We start from the raw sequence: 20,765 nt of genomic DNA on the forward strand, positions 1-20,765 counted from the left end.
AAAATTGCATTTTACATCTTACTTGTAGAATTATTTTCTTAACTTATGTTAAAGGGGTCATATGATGAAAATGTTAGCATTGCCACTTTGTAGGTGTGAGCAAAAATAGGTCATTGAAATTTGGCTTTCATTATGATGTCATAAGGATATCTTATTAGAATAATACCGCCTCCTTAATCTGAACTCTCCAACCACTGCACTGCCGTTTAGTGCAGAGAGAAAGAAAGAGAAAAGAAGGACTTGACAGCACAATTGAGTTTGAATTACAACAAACCACCATCATTGTGATCAGTGTTTGCACTTTATCCGCTCATTTGCATTTTAAAAAACACACCCAAAACGACACATTTTTGGACTTGACAGCACAATAGAGTTTCAATTACAACAAACCACCATCATTGTGATCAGTGTTTGCACTTCATCCGCTCATTTGCATTTTAAAAAAACACACCCAAAACGACACATTTTTGCTCAAACCTACAAAGTGGCAATGCCAACATCTTCATCACATGACCCCTTTAAGATGTTTGCTGTTTCATTTAAAGTCACCATTATTGTGATCAGTGGTTGTTTTAGTTGGACTTGACTCTTGACTATTAGCTTGTTAGTTATTTCTAACTGCTATATCTTAGTGTGTTTTAAACACATTGTTATAGCAAAGAAAAGGTTATTGTGTGATTGAATATTGATGGTTAAAACAAAATGTCAAACATAAGCATTTAATGAACAGATTTATTAATATAGTTGTCCCCCCTCATCAGAAGCATCATTTTCTATTAATAATAAATTACTACAGTTCAAGGTCCAGAACTCTCATAGCAGTTTGTCATTCTGAAGGATTTTAATAGTGTGCACAAAAACATTAACCGCTGAACAATGTAGATGCACAGACATCAAGAATTGGAGTATGAATCTCAACAATGGTGACAAAGAAAATAGTAAAAAAATGCATTATTTATTCATGCCGCAGTGCATTCTGGGAGTTCTGGATGAGATTTGTAATTTGTTAATACCCAGCATGCATTGCAGCATGAAGCTTTTCATTTTATTGTCACCATCATTGTGATTCATACTCTGATTCTTGATGTTTAAGTATCTACATTAGACTGCAGTTAATCTGTGTCAGTGTTTAAAAATGGTTCAGAATGAAAAACTGCAATGAGATGGCTGGATCTCATACTACAGTATCATATTATTGACAGAAATAAATACTTCTAGTAAGAAACCACTAAATAAATTATTTTTTAATAGTGCTATTTCAAAGTATATCCTAATAACCATTATAATCATAGAAATGCACTAGTGTCTAACCTTTGGCCTCAAAAAACATGTTTTAACACATGTAATTACAACAGCCAAAAAAGCTGAAAAGCTAAGACTAAGATTCAAGAGTCCAATTAAAACAACCACTAATCACAATAATGGTGACTTTAAATGAAACAGCCAACATCTAATCCTAAGTTAAGAAAATAACTCTACAAGTAAGATGTAAAATGCAATTTCAGTTTTCAAACAGAGATGGTGATAGAGAGAATAAAGTCACGGATTGTGGCTTTTGGCTCTCTCCGGTGTTGCTTTTTTGGCACTCTGTGGAGTGGACCTATATAAACTCTGAGCAGTGTTAATTTAACTCCCGGGTTTTTGCAGTGTATTAGATCATCTCTCTGTATTTCAGTAATATTAGTGTTTAAAGTAACAGAATCTCCCTCCATCACTGACACTGACTTCATTTCATCACCAAACACACCTTAAGAACACAAACAGAGACAAAGATTGAAGATTGTCTGAAACAGCAGAAGTTCAACCAACAACTGCATCTTTCTGGTGTTTTTTGGTTAATTATATTCAGATCAATATGAAAATCATTATAGTACCAAACTTTTAGGTTATTTGCTGCTCCTGTAAATGAAAATTAAAGACAACATCATACACAGAAATGTCTTATATACGCTTATAATGATGATTGACAGGCCTGAATGTTTAAAGCTCACGTAACACACGCTGTTCCTGCATTTCTGATATTAATCTGGAGAACCTATAGAGTAGTATTACATCCTTTCTTTCTCAGAAGAGTCTTTAGTTTAATCAGATTTATAAAAGAAAGATTAGCTTTAACGATTCTTTCCAATAACGTACTAAAAAATGAAGGAGATGGAGTTACTACCGCGGGAGGAGCGAGTACGAGTCATGCAACACTATACAACACTGTTTAACTTATGATTCACTACATGTTCGTGACATTTATATAATATGCAAGCGCCTATTTCCAACATAAGACAGAAGTCTTACTTACCGCTGCAACTCATGACCCGGTTGCCCAGCTAGAAATAAAAAGTTCTAAGAACGTTCCCTGAAAGTTCCCGAATGTTCCCAAAAACATTCTGCCAACGTTAAAAGCGGCCAGTTTTTTTTTAAGTTCTAGGAACGTTTCTGTTGTCTGAACGTTAGAGTAATGTTACATTTTACCATTTTTAAACGTTATGACAATGTCATGTTTTAATGTTCACACAATGTTTAAAACAACAGCTGTTTATTATATTGACTTGTTTAATTGTTATGTAAATGATAGAGAAACATTGCATTTTATTATTTTAGAAAACATTATTTCTGTATGTAGTAAATATATTGCTGTAGAAAACACAATTCACTTACTAGGTTTAGATGTTGATGTTTGTTTCATTTTAAGTCACCCTTATTGTGATTAGTGTTTGTTTTAGTTGGTCTCTTGACACTTGACTTTTTGCCTGCTAGTTTTTTCCTGGTTGTGTTAACTTTGTGTTAATGAACCACATTTGTTATGAACATGCCAAGTTAATAGTGTTATTCTGCGGTTGTTGGTATAATGGTAAAGATCATCACCTAACTTACTAATCAAAAGTTTATTTTCTGTCAAAAATGTAAATGAGATCCAGCACTTTCACAGCAGTTTGTCATTAAGGAGTTTTAGAAACTTTGGACAAAAAATATCTGCTGTATAACTGGGATGCACAAACATCAAGAATCAGACTATGAATCTCAATCATACACACTTCTTCTTTCGTGCCATTGTTGATGTGGTGGTGTGTAGCCTCACCTATTGGTTTGTTTCCGTTAAATCTGTGGACCAATTGGAGCATGTTATGATTTCGTGGTTGCTCATTGGTTGGTGCTACACAAATCTACAAACCAATGGGAGCCGGGTTTGTAGGATATAAGAATCCTAGTGGTGTAGCACCTGGAAACGTTGTCATTTACGTCATGCCCTGTATGGAAGCGCTCTTTATGAATGAGCGGAGGGCGGCTGCGCGTCATTCATTACCCTTGGCTTTGCGTGTTGTTGTTAATGAGCGGTAAGTGATTTGGTGGTATGTAAATCGTCAGTTAACTTTAAATCACTTATAATGGCATTTATTACTGCAGGATCGGCTTTTAGCTGGTTCCCAGATGGCTGTATGTTGCAGTATTCGCAGCAGCTACAGGTGGGTTATTTTGGCGTTGGGAAACCTAATGCGTTTAAAGAGAGATTAATTGTTTGTGTGTTTAGTTTGCTGCACATTCAATCTGGTAATACCACCTTTGATTGACCAGGCATGATGGTTTCATCAACCCCTCGGTATGTATTGTTGTTTTTACTTGTTAATTATTGTCTTGTATAAAATTGTATTTTTGTTTGGCAGATAAATGTAAGTTTCGGACTACATTGCTGCTTTGCCTGGAGTTCGTTTCTTTCGTTTGTGTGTGTGGATTCGTCTGGTGGCACAACCTCACCATTTATTGGACTGCATCCATTCAGGGGTTCGGGCTGGGAGGTGTATAACCTGAATTCAGCTGTGCCCATAACGTGTATTGGTATGCAGGAGTGGTTGTCGGTGTGACGTATCGACCAGTGTTAGTTATTTTTTTGTTATTGTTTTGAGTTATTTAATTTAGTGTTGTATGTATTCACCTCTATAAAGTGGGAGATTGCGCCGGAACGTGTGTACACTATTTGCTGTGAGAATTTTTGTGGTGTTTTCACGAGTGTATTTTTATATAGTGTGGGGTGACCTCTTGACTTCCTGAAGGCGAGCTCCCCTTATTGATGTGATTTTGTTTCTTTTGTTTACTGTCATACATGTTTTTTTATTTATTATAATAAAGAAATTATATTTTTCATAATTCATTGTTTGTATCTTTCTCACCCCACCCACGACTATTGGACCTGTGTGTCTTAGTTAAAGATTTCCCGGGTTTCCCGGGTGGCGTAGTCGGAACATTGGTATCTCAAAATTGGTAATTCACCGCTCTGCTACATTGAGTTTTGAAATTAAACAAAGCTGTCGCGTGATATGATGTTTGTAAGTTATAGCTTCTCCCACTGATTGACGGGTGGACAGGGTTTTCCAGGGGAAGTGCCCATATAAAGAAGTGATACGTCAGTGAAACCCCTAAAACGTCAGCTGGACCCGTAACAACGGAACTTTCAGCATTCGGCAGAGAAATACTCTGTAACATGCCCAACTGCTTTTTTGACACTTTGCCTACATTTAGCATGAGGAAACAACTCTATAACTGTGTTAATAAGTCAGAATGCACCACCGCTTTAAGCTCCTACTGACCCAAACCTACTTTTAGAACTACATTTACTTTTCTTTATGTATTATAAAAGTTTTGGTGAGCACCCTTCACTGCTCAGGGAAATTTAGATGAAGATAAAAAACAGAAGCACTGAAAGTCTCCTAAATCCAGCAAATAGAAACACAGAACTGAGTTAAAACTAGATCAGTAATTATTTTTAATCACAGTAAATGCAAATGTTGTAAAACACAAAAAAAGTGAAATAATTGAAGTCATATAAATACATTTATAACTCACAAGTCAGACGGCACATCAACAAACTGAACAGAAATCTGTGAAACATTTTCTCCAGCGGTTTCAGTCCAGAAATGTGAAATGATAAACTCCTAAAACTCATAAAGTTGATGAACACTTTTTAATTAAACGACAAATAAACTGTTAAGTGCTCTTCTCCACCTTAAATAAACATGGTTTACTCAAATTCAGACGACACAGTCATTTATGTATCTTAGAAAAAGGAATAAATACGTTTTAAGCGTCCTCACGCTTAAAACAGGAACAGAAAAGCATAAATATGTTGCTGGATTATGGACAAAGTTTTTAAATCCTCTCTTGCCTGATCATCCACAAGAAAAATAAAATCAGCCATCTCTAGATGAAGTTTTGTGTTTGCTGATCTCTATGATCTTCTCTTCTGTTCATCTCTTCTGGATCTGATGTCATAAATCAGAACAGCTACAGTAGCCACACCCACCAGAGCAGAGATGACCAATCGGATCACAGCTTCAGTCGTATCGCAACAGTTGACACAATCTGAAAAAAGAAAATGAAGTGAATGAATAAACACAAACATCATGATGATTCACCTGAACACGACTGACAGAGTTGAGTGATGTTAAGATATTGAGTTTGTTTTGTGATGGCATTGTTAATCATACAGCTGCATGTGTTTGTATCCTGATATTCAACCTCCAGAGGTAGAGAGAGTCTGATGTTGAGATCAGACACACTGATGATGGACAATAAACTGTTTGCTTTATACCAGGACAGACTCACATCTCTCACATTCAACACTGAACATAACAACACACATTTTGAGCTTGATGATGATGAGGAGGAGGAGGAGGAGGAGGAGGAGGAACAGTTGTGTGAAGAGTTTTTACTGATGACTGGAAAAGGCAGATGAGCTGGGAAACATAAGAGAATAAAAATATTAAAGAATTAAGAAATGAAAGATGTAAAGACTGACATAAAGACTAAAAAGAAATTTGGGTCTGAATCAGTAATAATTTAAATAATTAAAAAAATAAAAGTGATGATACTAATAATAAAATCAGTTTTATTTGTGAAGTGAAAGGTTTCAATATGACTGGCTTAAGCCACTAAAAGTCACAACACAACTGAATGAAAGTGAAAATACAAATCTTTACTCACCATAAACAGTGACATTAAATCTGTATGAGATCATTCTATTGTTTCTTATGTTTATTTGATAATCTCCAGTGTGTTGAGTTGTGATGTTTGTGATGGTGAGATCTCCAGTCTGATCATTTAACTGCAGTCTGTCTCTGAATCTCCCATCAAGAACATCATCACGGATTGAGACTGTATTGAAAACTTTAAAAATGTTAGCGATGTAAGTCTTGCCGGTAAACCTCCACAGGATCAAATCATGTCTCTGTAGTTTAGTATGAGTGTATAGAGTAAGAGAATCTCCCTCCATCACTGACACTGACTTCACTTCATCACCAAACACACCTGAACACACAAACAGAGACAAAGATTGAAGATTGTCTGAAACAGCAGAACTCAATACAGAAGCAAAAAAAAAAAACTATAACCAACAACAGCTCCTTTGTGATGTTTTTATGTTAATATTGTTTAGATTGATATCATTTTTTTTTATAGCAGAACATGTATTCACTGATACTATAACTCAGGGTCGTCAAAGTCAATTTCATTCTGGGCAACATTAGCATTTAGGTTGCTGTTAAAGGGCCGGTAAGACTATATGAATGTATATCTTTTATTACATTGCATATTTACCTCTGCAATTGATTATTGCAGTTGATCTTGGTAATAAATCAATGAATAGGTTTGAAAGTAGAAGCCATGACAAATAATGACAATGTGTATTGAACTATTGTAGAGATTATTTTTAATAACAAAATAAATAAACAAATAAAAAAAATATACATTAAAATAAATTTATATAAATAATGTATTTCAAATAAATTATCTCTAATTAATCACATTAAATTATCAAAAAGAAAAGTCTTTGGCAGGACAAAAATTTGTTTTGGCGACTGCTAAAACATTAAATGCAGGAAAAACCCTGCAAAAATAATGTTTACAATAAAATAATATGTAAGCTCTTGCGGGCCACATAAATGAAAGAGTTTAAACGCTGTCGCGGGTTACATTAAATAAGGGTGTTGGCCGGATTTGGTCCACAGGCCTTGACTTCGACATCCCTGCTTTAACTAAACAAGTAACAACATCACAGAAAAAAGAAATTATTTTACTGACCACAAAATAAAGACACAGACCTGAATTCAAACTACTAGTCGCATACACAAAAGTGAAGTCATATTTGTAACTCACCAGTCAGACTGCACATCAACAAACAGATCAGAAATCTGTGAAACATTTTCTCCAGCGGTTTCAGTCCAGAAATCTGAAATAATAAAATTCTTAAACTATTGAAATATAAACACTTCATAGTAAAATGACAAATAGTTTCTGTTCAGTTCTCCTCTGTGGCTTAAATAAACGTTTTCTGTTTGTGTCTTAAACTTTCGTTTACTAACATTGAACTCTCACATAGTCTTTATGTATTACGGTAACAGGAAGGAACTGCTGAGAAACACATCACACCTCATTATATGTGTGTTTATCTCTCTAATGCTTTTGTCTGTCACTCACATACGACTGCATTAACATCTTATAGCATGATTCAAACCTGATATTATTTAATTTAGAGCTGATACAAAATATAAATACAGGAAGGAATGTTTGCAAACACACTGAAATGCACAATAAAACCCAAACATTATCATAGCAAGCAAACAGAAAAGCAAAGATAAAGACACAATAATTATAAAAAGCTAAATGATATAAAGAGCACCTATTTCATTGCCAAAATACAAGGTTTTTTCCTTATTTGGTATAATGCAATGTGTTCGCGTGTTTTATGGTTAAAAAACATTATTTTCCAGCTACAGTACGTTTTTGTAGGTCCAGATTTCCCTGTCTTCCTGAAATGCACAGATTTTGTCCCTGATTGGCCAGCTAACCTATACATTGTGGTTGGCCTGAATACCTCTGACATCAGCAGGAATTGTGACGCTCCTTACCATGTTTGAAAGATTCGCTCGCAATGCAATGTTTACAGTTAACTTAAAGGCTGTGAGTCACAATGGAGGGATTATGATAATGTCAGTCTTTACTACATCACCAATCCCAGGAAGTAAACTGTTGCCTACAATCCATGTGTTTGTCGTAGTCCGAGAAAAGAGATTTACATTGGAGCCGATAACTCGCGTCATTGTTTACTTTATAGATGTTTATTATAATCTCTGTTAGAAGCTGAATATGTTTTGATGTTCAGACACTAGATGAGCTTCAGCAGTGTTGTGTACATCAGAAGAAAGATGTGTGATGTAAGACTGTAACCACAGATCAACCAATCAGAATCAAGAAGCGTTTTATAATGTCCGTTAAAATCCACAAACAAAAATGACTTTTTATTATTTTAAAAAGCATTACAAAGGAAGTAGGAAAATAAGATGATTTAATACTTTGGCCATAGTTACATTTTTTGAGTTTTGTTCTCTAAAGACCTGTGGCCAGTCGCATAAACTGCTTAGACTAGTCTTTCACGAGTTCACACTAAAATAAGTCGGATAGATTAAATTGGTAAAGGTATTTGAGGAGAGGGCTCTGAGCTTTTGTAATTGCCCCGAGCGCAGAGTATTCCCCCCTAGGTTTAGGTAGTAACCTGGTGAGTAAGAGGAGACGGGGTGGTGGAGGGATTCTGAAGACTGTAGAGAATCCTTAGGTGAGTTTGACTGTGATTATATATGGGCTTGCCTTCATGCTGATTGGGTAAATATGTTGATCACTGATTGTAGACAGCTGGTGAAACTTAAGTAGCTTATTTTGACCTGTTCGTCCCGAATAAGACATCATTAAAAAGTTAATTATTCAATTTTTTCTTTAAGATTGGCCATATCTTTTTAAAGTAAGACTGTTAAGTCCTTATTAATTACTTGTTTGTGAAATTCGTTTTTAAGACACAGTGTTAAAGGGGACATATTATGAAAATCAGACTTTTTCCATGTTTAAGTGCTATAATTTTGTCCCCAGTGCTTCTATCAACCTAGAAAATGTTAAAAAGATCAACCCAATAACTTAGTTTTGGTAAACCATTTTCTGCAAGCATGTGAAAAATAGGTCGTTGTAATTTGGCCCTTATTGTGATGTCAGAATAAGGTAATACCGCCCCCTTTATCTGCACTATCCAACCACAGCACAACGATTTAGTATGGAGAGAAAGAGAGAGATAAAATATTTCACAGCACAATTGAGTTTCAATTGCAACAAACCACCATCATTGTGATCGGTGGTTGCGCTTCGTCCGCTCATTTGCATTTTGCTCAGACCTATTTTAGACTTAGTTTTCATCTTAAAAAAAATCTCATAATATGTCCCCTTTAACTTAGTGACTATGTTTATGCAACTGGCCACTGGATTTGAGCCTATTAGATGTGATTGATGAGTGAGAATCTGATGTTGGTGTCTATGATCTTCTCTTCTGTTCATCTCTTCTGGATCTGATGTCATAAATCAAAACAACAGCAGCAGCCACGCCCACCAAAGCAGAGACGACCAATCGGATCACAGCTTCAGTCGTATCACAACAGCTGAAACAATCTGAGGAAAGAAAAAACTAAAATGAAACAGAGATGAAGTGAATGAATAAACACAAACATCACCTGTGACTCACCTGAACACGGCTGACAAACATCAGTGATGTTGAGATGTTGAGTTTGGTTTGTGATGGTATTGTTGAGTGCACAGCTGTATGTGTTGTTATCCTGATATTCAACCTCCAGAGGTAGAGAGAGTCTAAAATGAATATTACGCAGATTGATATAGTACAATAAACTGTTTCCTTTGTACCAGGAGAGAGTCACATCTCTCACATTCAACACTGAACACAACACCACACATTTTGAACTTGATGAAAAGTGTCCGGTGATGACAGGAACAGGCAGACGAGCTGGAAAACATGAATAAAGATCAGTTAAAGCAGACACGTTCACTGTTTTTCTGCTACAAAATCAAAGTCAATCATTTGATAGTAATAGTTAAAAATCCTTGAGCAGGTGTAGAGCTTGACCTGCCCAAATACTGGATAAGGTTGGCCAAAACTGACTCTCTTCTGATTTCCTGAATGACTATGTTAAGCACAACTTTCTTGCTTCACATTTGACAACATATTAGTTTAAGTAATACGTTTAAATTATAAATATTTAATTAAACAATTGTTCAAGAAGCAACACAAGTGTTTTTAATTTACTAGTTTCAGCCCCACGCCGTTATCACTTTCACGTCACGTTATTTAAAGGGGTCATATGATGAAAATGTTAGCATTGCCACTTTGTAGGTTTGAGCAAAAATGTGTCGTTTTGGGTGTGTTTTTTAAAATGCAAATGAGCGGATGAAGTGCAAACACTGATCACAATGATGGTGGTTTGTTGTAATTGAAACTCTATTGTGCTGTCAAGTCCAAAAATGTGTAGTTTTGTGTGTTTTTTTAAAATGCAAATGAGCGGATGAAAGGCAAACACTGATCACAATGATGGTGGTTTATTGTAATTGAAACTCTATTGTGCTGGCAAGTCCAAAAATGTGTCGTTTTGGGTGTGTTTTTTAAAATGCAAATGAGCGGATAAAGTTCAAACACTGATCACAATGATGGTGGTTTGTTGTAATTCAACTCAATTGTGCTGTCAAGTCCTTCTTTTCTCTCTCTTTCTCTCTGCACTAAATGGCAGTGCAGTGGTTGGAGAGTTCAGATTAAGGAGGCGGTATTATTCTAATAAGATATCCTTATGACATCATAATGAAAGCCAAATTTCAATTGACCTATTTTTGCTCACACCTACAAAGTGGCAATGCTAACATTTTCATCATATGACCCCTTTAAATAGAGATGCATTTGCATTCTTTTGTGCACCCATGGGTGTGCTGTTCTAAAAATGAGATGTGTTCAGGTTCATTGTTAGTGCATTGCTATTTTAAAGCAACTGTACGGTGGCCTATAGGGGTCACTGCACTGCAAAAAAAAGAAAAAAAAGAAAAAGCATGCAAATAGAAAAAGCACCAGCAAATCAAGAACACATTTTCATCTGTTTGACAACACATACCCTGCAGATACTCGCAAATACTCACAACACCAACAAATACAGAAACGCGTTGCCTAAAAAGTGTACGCTTGAAATAATAATTTACAATTTTAGCGGTCAGGTACTATTCATGGGAAACATCCGTCTGATGTCAACCCAGATAAAATTAGCTGCTATTTTATGTTTTACAGAAAACGGTGACAGAAAGGAAGTGAAAGTAAACTTTACTTCATGTTTAATTATTTATGAAAAATAATTAATAATAAGAGTCTGAACCATGCAGTGTAATTCAACAGTAAATCTTCACTCACCATACACAGTGACATTAAATCTGTATGAGGTCTTCTGTTTGCTGCTGATGGTTACTTCATAAAGTCCAGTGTGTTCAGTTTGGCTGTCAGTGATGATGAGATCTCCAGTCTGATTATTCACCTGCAGTCTGTCTCTGAATCTCCCATCAAGGTTATCATCATATACTGAGACTATATTGCCTTCTCTGTTGATTTGAGCTATAAGAGTCTCTTGTGATCCAAACTTCCACAATATCTTATCATCTTCCTTTATTTCAGTAATATGAGTGTGTAGAGTAAGATTATCTCCCTCCATCACTGACACTGACTTCACTTCATCTCCAAACACACCTGAAGAACACAAACAAAGACGAAGATTGTCTGAAACAGCAGAAGCCAAATGTATTATAAAATATGTGTTTGGTTAACATTTTTCAAATCAATATGAAAATCATAATCACACCAAACTTTAGGCTCTTCTTTATGTATTATAAAAGTATTGGCAAGCTACCCGTCGACTGCTCAGCCAAATACAAAACATCTAACAAGTCTTTATATAAAGAAGAATAGATGAAGATAAAAAAACAGAAGCACTGAATGCAGTCCCAGCTAGAAATAAAAAAGTTCTAAGAACGTTCCCTGAAAGTTCCCAAAAACATTCTGCCAACGTTAAAAGCGGCCAGTTTTTTTTAAAGGGGTCATATTATGACATATTTTTAAGATGTAAAATAAATTTTTGCTGTCCCCAGAGTGTGTATGTGAAGTTTTAGCTCAAAATACTCCACAGCTAATTTATTATAGCATGTAAAAATTGATAATTTGTACGCTTGAGCAAAAGTGAGCCGCTTTTGGGTGTGTCGTTTAAAATGCAAATGAGCGGATAAAGTGCAAACACTGATCACAATGATGGTGGTTTGTTGTAATTCAAACTCAATTGTGCTGTCAAGTCCTTCTTTTCTCACTCTTTCTCTCTGCACTAAACGGCAGCGCAGTGGTTGGAGAGCCCAGATCAAGGAGGCGGCACTATCACAACAAGATATCCTTATGACATCACAATGAAAGCCAAACTTCAATGACCTGTTTTTGCTCACACCTACAAAGTGGCAATGCTAACATTTTCATCATATGACCCCTTTAAAATAAGTGTTCAGAGTGTCATGTATGTGGTTCCCTTTTCCAAAATATTTGTTCTGCGCGTCGAGAGATCCTGTGTGCATTACGTGTCATGCTAAAATAAGTGCCTGCTGCCCAGCCAGCAGTGCTTGGTGGGGCAAATGTAGGCCCCATATGGGCTTGCAATATGAGCCCCTAGCTGGTCTTGCACCCGGGTTTCATGCTGGCCCCATCTGACTCAGCCCACATGAACCTTCTGTAGAAACAAAAGCCAATGTGGACTAAACCAAAGCCAAGTATGGGTGTGGTTGGGTTGAAGAAGTGATGAAGTTAATTAGATAATGAAGAGATGAATGAAGTGATGATTGACCATTAATGATAGCCTGCTCTTAATAAACAGAATCACTAAAGAAAGATGAACAAGAAGAAAATAAAGACAAAAGACCAGCAGAACCACAACTACAAAAAATAAATAAACATTTCTTGGTGGAGCTAATGTAGACTGCAAAATCCCCAGTGTTCAATTAACATTAACACTGCTTAATGTTTATATAGATCCACACTACAGAGTGTAAAAAAGTAAAACTTGAAGCATTTTACATCTTACTTGTAGAGTAATTTATTAACTTAGGTTTAGATGTTTCATTTAAAGTCACCATTATTGTGATCAGTGGTTGTTTTAGTTGAACTCTTGACTCTTTGTTTAATTTTTCTGCCTGCTATAACTTTGTGTGTTATATTTGTTATGGTAAAGAAGAGACCATGTTGCAATTCTGTTATGGTGGTTGATACGTAATGTTGAACATCTAGAACAGTGTTTCCCAACCCTGGTCCTTGGGTACCCCCTCCCAGAAAGTTTAAGATGTCTCCTTATTTAAAGGGGACATATTATGAGATTTTTTTTAAGATGTAAACTAAGTCTAAAATAGGTCTGAGCAAAAGTGTGCCGTTTTGGGTGTGTCATTTAAAATGCAAATGAGCGGATGAAGTGCAACCACTGATCACAATGATGGTGGTTTGTTGCAATTGAAACTCAATTGTGCTGTGAAATATTTTATCTCTCTCTTTCTCTCCATACTAAATGGTTGTGCTGTGGTTGGATAGTGCAGATAAAGGGGGCGGTATTACCTTATTCTGACATCACAATAAGGGCCAAATTACAATGACCTATTTTTTCACATGCTTGCAGAAAATGGTTTACCAAAACTAAGTTATTGGGTTGATCTTTTTAACATTTTCTAGGTTGATAGAAGCACTGGGGACACAATTATAGCACTTAAACATGGAAAAAGTCAGATTTTCATAATATGTCCCCTTTAAAACACCTGATTTGACTCATTAACCTCCTTCCAAAATGGTAAAGACGTGTCCCTGACAAGCTGATGAGTTAAATCAGGTGTGCTTAATAAGGAGACATCTAAAACTTTCTGGGAGGGGGTGCCAGAGGACCAGGGTTGGGAAACACTGATCTAGAAAATGTATTTTTTCATTTTTGTGTTTGCTCATTTAGCAGATGTATTGGTCTCTCTCAGTAATGTGATGCTACAGTATGATATCTGGCACTCTCAAAGCAGTTTGTCATTCTGAAGATTTTGAAACAATGTGTACTTAGATTAACCATGATGTAACTTAAACACACGAACATCAAGTCTCACAGTATGAATCTCAACAATGGTGACAAAGAAAAATGCCAAAATGTTCATGATTTTTTTTCATGCCGCAGTGCATTCTGGGAGTTCAGGATAAGATTTGTTGAGACCAAGAATGCATTGCAGCATGAAGCTTTTCATTTTATGGTCACCATTATTGAGATCCATACTCAGATTCTTTTGGGTGTCTAAATTAAACAAAAGTTAATTTTGAACTATACAGTATTTCAACTTTCTTTAAAATGATAAACTGATATGAGAGTGCCAGATGTCATACTTCAGTATCACATTACTGACAGAAAAAATATTTTTGGTAAGCAAAGTAAAATAGCACATCAGTTTTTTTACATGACAATCAACACTATATCCTCAACACCACCGCCGCCGCCATAGAATCACACTGGACACTTTTGTCTGTTTCGTTGCCGTAACAAACAGGTTTTACATACACCAAGTTACAGCAACCAGAAAACAAGTCAAAAACAGAGTAAAGAGTTTAACTAAAACAACCACTGATCACAATAATGGTGACTTTGATTGAAACAGCCAACATCTAGACCTAAGTTAATAAATAACTCTACAAGTAAGATGTAAAATGCCTCAGTGTTACTTTTTTTACACTCTGTAGTGTGGATCTATATAAACACTGGGCAGCATTAATTTAACTCTGGGGATTTTGCTGTCTACATTAGCTCCACCAAGAAATGTTTATTTATTTTTTGTAGTTGTTGTGGTTCTGCTGGTATTTTGTCTTTATTTTCTTCTTGTTCATCTTTTTTTAGTGATTCTGTTTATTAACAGCAGGTTTTTATCATTAATGGTCAATCATCACTTCATTCATCTCTTCATTATCTAATTAACTTCATCACTTCTTCAACCCAACCACACCCATACTTGACTTTGGTTTAGTCCACATTGGCTTTTGTTTCTACAGATGGTTCATGTGGGCTAAGTCAGATAAGGCCATCATGAAACCCGGGTGCAAGACCAGCTTGGGGCTCATATTGCAAGCCCATATGGGGCCTACATTTGCCCCACCAAGCACTGCTAGCTGGGTGCACACACATCAAAATCTTTTATGATAAAAGAGACGCTCACGTTCACAAAATACACCAAGACACTCTCTTAACAGTAAACTCTGATTACGCATGAGATTATGTGAGTATCTGGCAAACGCAAACATCTCTTTTATCATAAACCCTTTGACACGTGATGCACAGGATCTCTAAAAGCGCAAAACACATATTTTGAAAAGAGGAACCACACGGGCTATATACATGTTGTGACGAATTTCGCATCGAGCGCCCTCGAAAAAAGTCACCAGCCGCCACTGACTGAATGTCTCCTAAATCCAGCAAATAGAAACATTCAAACTAGATCAGTAATAATATTTGATCACAATAAATGCAAATTTTGTTGTAGGACATGATGTTAAACAATCAACTTTAAGTTTGTTGATGGAGAGACACTGTAAAGCAATAAAACTTCAGTGGGTGCCATTAACCTAAATTTGACCCTCAGCTGTTACAGACATTATTCTCCTAATCTCTTCATCACAAAGGTTTCTACCTTGAACAGTCTTCAGGCTCACATCACTGGGTATCTGCTGAGAATATATGATCTCATTTATATATTATGCAATTTTATATTCATGTTTGGTAGCATTTTAAAGGTCATGGTGCGATGGGTAAAATTTCTATGTTTGAAACTAAAGGCATAAACTGCACTCCTGTTAGCGGTGTGTCCTTCGGAGGAGATCTAGATTTCAAATCCAATTTGAAGTTCCTTCAGGTCACGAGAACCTGACCAACCAAATCCTTTCTGACTGTCTGTAGTCGGAATCTTTTTATTATTTTAAATTGGAGTCAGATTATAATTTAAACACAGAGGTCAAATAAATACATTGAAACCTAATAAATTGAATTATTCTTATGGATGCGCGCTGAGGCATGAAAGAACACAATATCACTTCACCCACGCCATTGGATGCCGTCGTTGGGCCAATGGGTGGCTCCTTACATTGTAAAACACACAAAAAGTGAAAGAACTCATGAAAAGAAGTCATGAAAACACATTTATAACTCACCAGTCAGACAATACATAAAGAAATAGATCAGAGATGTTCTCATTTTCTCCAGCGGTCTCAGTCCAGAAAAACTCATCAAAGCTGATGAACACTTAAGTAAAATGACAAATACACTGTTGAGTGCTCTTCTGCAGCTAAAACAAACTTCTGTGTGCATGTTAATGTTTAATTTTCTCACATTCAAATCTCACAGTCATGTGATATATGTGTTTTTAAAAGAGGAAGGAACAGGAGACACTACTGCTGAGAAACATTAAACACATCATTATGTGTGTTTATTTCTCTTATGCTTTTATCTGTCACTCCTTAACTGACATCTTACACTATTATTAAGCGGGGATAGACAGGGGACAAGAGAGCAGGAGGCACACAAAAACACAAGCCAAGTGACAACAGTGAGGGCTGCCATGACCCTGTCACACAAAACAAGTAAAAAGACATCCAAAGTTGATAGGATCATGACGCCCAGATCACATTTGTAGACTGTATTTTTATTATATATTTTCTAGGGGTGACCTCGACTAAGGATTTACATATTCGAATCAGAATTGTTGAATCTTTCCATAGTCGACCGATAGTCGAATCATCTATGTGTGTGCATGGGTTGGGAGGGGGCCAGACCAGGTACAAATTGGTAACTTTTATTTTCTTTCACAAGCAGCACACATAAACAACTTTCTGATAAAGTGACCAAAACTGTATTTCAAGTGATGAACGAAGACAAAACTGACGATGCATTTATATATTTTTAATGTAAAATGTATGGCAACATTTGTTTAATTATTCATAACATTTTAAAGCCACGATCATCACACAAAAAACATTTTGATAACTAAACCTAAAAATATACCGCAAAGGTGATCCTGCCTTGGAAACCCCAGCTACAATTCAGTGTTTTTATTTAATTTGGAGATTTAGCGTGTCAAAGCAGTCATGACAAAAATAAACGACAAATGAGAAATGACAAATAATTTGTGATTGTTACAGTAAATGAAAAAAACTAAGCTTTATATACAATTCATTAAACGTTAATTTATAACATGAAAAACACTGAAATTAATGATTTTATAGACACTACGCGCTATTATTTAGCACAGAAATACCTGCTTGCTTGCTTTGACTTTGATCATTTCTGTATTCACTTTAGATAAAAAAAGACCTGATGATAATATTTATTTCAGGAATCTCTTTGCTATCATTTGAAAGTGAACACCGACCGTAATATTAAATCACAAGAAAGACAGTCGTGTCAGGCATAAATATAGGTTCGGTGCAGATATTTTCTGTTTCATCACCGAAATTTTAAGAAACGGCTTACCTGTTTTGTAGTTTAACTTTTGACAAGATAACCACATCCGTTTTTTAATGTATAGTTTGATGAACTCCTAAATAGGAGACGCAGATCACCTAGCGCGTTCGCCTAAATTGCATGCGCAAGCATGGCCAGCACGCAATAGCGCAACATCGATACAACGAAAAGCAATCCAAAATGTACAGACTTAAATTAGATCTGAATTTACGTTTATAATAAATAAAAAATTTTATATAAAATAAGGTCAAAAGTAACAAAGTGCAGAACAAATGTGCAAAATGCCTCAAGTGCACACAAAACACAAGCCAAATAGATACATCAGATAACCCAGAGTGATTTATAAATAAAATAAAATAAAAAAATTATTAAAAGAACGAAAGTATAGCCAGAATTACCAGCTTTGTCTTTTAAATGTAGAAACAAAAAGGCAATGGTTTATTAACATAGAAACCTCTTATGGACGTGTAGCCCCGTCACAGGGATTGTTGGATTTATTAACGCATTTTAGAAATATTTATCGAAAGCTGCTACTTCACATATTATTTGCAGGATTATAATAATATGCTGTATATTAATATATTGGGAGAAAGCTGTTAAATGTGAAATCAGATAATGTGTGCACCCATATACGGCCAAAATTGAAGGATCCTCATTTCATAACACATCTGCGATGATTCGACTGTGTGATTGGTAGTCGAATCAGGCTTCTCCTATCAATGCATTGAATCTTCGACTATTTGGGGTCACCCCTAATATATTCTATATCAAAATGCAAAAATATTAAAGAATATTAAAAACATGGTTTGTTTTAAGTGTACATGTAAGTGCATACAGTATCTGTACTTGTTGCATAAAGAAGCTGAATATGTTTTGATGTTCAGACACTAGAGGAGCTTCAGCAGTGTTGTGTACATCAGAAGAAAGATGTGTGATGTAAGACTTTAACCACAGATCAACCAATCAGAATCAAAAAGAGTTTTATAAAGTCCCTTAAAATCCACAAACAAGCATGACTTTTATTATTTAAAAAAAAGGATTACAGAGAAATTAAGAAAATAAGATTTAGAAGTTAAAAGAATTTAATACTTTCCCAGCTAGAAATTAAAAGTTCTAAGAACGTTCTCTGTAAGTTCCCAATGTTCCCAAAAACATTCTGCCAACGTTAAAAGTCCAGTTTTTTTAAGTTCTAAGAACATTTCTGTGTTGTCTGGGCGTTGGAGGAATGTTGCATTTTGCCATTTTTAAACATTATGACAATGTCATGTTTTAATGTTCACACAATGTTTAAAGGGGTCATATGATGAAAATGTTAGCATTGCCACTTTGTAGGTGTGAGCAAAAACAGGTCATTGAAATTTGGCTTTCATTATGATGTCATAAGGATATCTTATTAGAATAATACCGCCTCCTTAATCTGAACTCTCCAACCACTGCACTGCCGTTTAGTGCAGAGAGAAAGAGAGAGAAAAGAAGGACTTGACAGCACAATAGAGTTTGAATTACAACAAACCACCATCATTGTGATCAGTGTTTGCACTTTATCCGCTCATTTGCATTTTAAAAAACACACCCAAAACGACACATTTTTACTCAAACCTACAAAGTGGCAATGCTAAAATTTTCATCATATGACCCCAGCTGTTTATTATATTGACTTGTTTAATTGTTGTGTGAATGATAGAGAAACATTGCATTTTATTATTTTGGAAAACATTATTTCTGAATGTTCAGTGGATGTGTTGCTGTGGAGGGCTCAGTTCACTTGCTGGGTTTGGATGTTGATGTTTTGTTTCATTTGGAGTCGCCCTTGTTGTGATTGGTGTTTGTTTTGGTTGGACTCTTGACACTTGACTTTTGGCTTGCTGGTTTTTTCCTGGTTGTGTTAACTTTGTGTTAATGCACCACATTTGTTATGAAAAGTTAAAGGGGACATATTATGAGATTTTTTTTAAGATGAAAACTAAGTCTAAAATAGGTCTGAGCAAAAGTGTGCCGTTTTGGGTGTGTCATTTAAAATGCAAATGAGCGGATGAAGTGCAACCACCGATCACAATGATGGTGGTTTGTTGCAATTGAAACTCATTTGTGCTGTGAAATATTTTATCTCTCTCTTTCTCTCCCTACTAAATGGTTGTGCTGTGGTTGGATAGTGCAGATAAAGGGGGCGATATTACCTTATTCTGACATCACAATAAGGGCCAAATTACAATGACCTATTTTTCACATGCTTGCAGAAAATGGTTTACCAAAATTAAGTTATTGGGTTGATCTTTTTAACATTTTCTAGGTTGATAGAAGCACTGGGGACACAATTATAGCACTTAAACATGGAAAAAGTCAGATTTTCATAATATGTCCCCTTTAATAGTGTGATTCTGTGGTGCATGGTGCATAATGGTAAAGATCATCACCTAATTTACTAATCAAAAGATTAGATGCACAAACATCAAGAATCAGATAATGAATCTCAACTATGGTGACAAATGAATGAAAAACTTCATGCTGCATTGCATGCTGGGTATCAACGAATTACAAATTCCATTCAGGACTCCCAGCATGCACTGCAGCACGGATAAATAATGATTTTTTTTATTTTTATTTTATTTGTCACCATGGTTGAGATTCACAGTCCGATTCTCGATGTTTGTGCGTCCCAATTTTTCAACGGATATTTTTGTCCAAAGTTTCTAAAACTCCTTAATGACAAACTGCTGTGAAAGTGCTGGATCCCATTTACATCACTGACAGAAAACAAACTTCTGACTAGCAAATCAACCAGGTGATGTTCTTCACCAATACAGTATGTACCAACCACCACAAAACTACACTATCAACTTTACACGTTCATAACACAAAGCCAACACAACCAGAGAAAAAACTACCAAATAAAAAGCCAAGAGTCAAGAGTCCAATCAAAACAAACACGAATCACAACAATGGTGACCCAAAATGAAACAAAACATCAACATCCAAACCCAACAAGTGAATTGCGTCCTCCACAGCAACACATTCACTGAACATTCAGAAACAATGTTTTATAAAATAATAAAATGCAATGTTTCTCTATCATTTACATAACAAATAAACAAGTCAATACAACAAACAGTTGCCGTTTTAAACATCCTGTGAACACCAAAACATGACATTGTCACAAGGTTCAAAAATTGTAAAATGTAACATTCCTCCAACGTTGTGACAACACAAAAACGCCATCAGAACGTCAAGAAAACGACACTTTTTACGTTGGCAGAACGTTTTTGGGAACTTTGGGAACTTTTTTCTGTCAGCTGGGCGAGTGGATTCAGGTGTTTCATATAAGGAGACATCTAAAATTTTCTGGGAGGGGGGCCGGAGGATTGGAGTTGA

This window comes from Misgurnus anguillicaudatus, chromosome 23 (assembly GCF_027580225.2).
Source record: "Misgurnus anguillicaudatus chromosome 23, ASM2758022v2, whole genome shotgun sequence".
Lineage (NCBI taxonomy): Eukaryota > Metazoa > Chordata > Actinopteri > Cypriniformes > Cobitidae > Misgurnus > Misgurnus anguillicaudatus.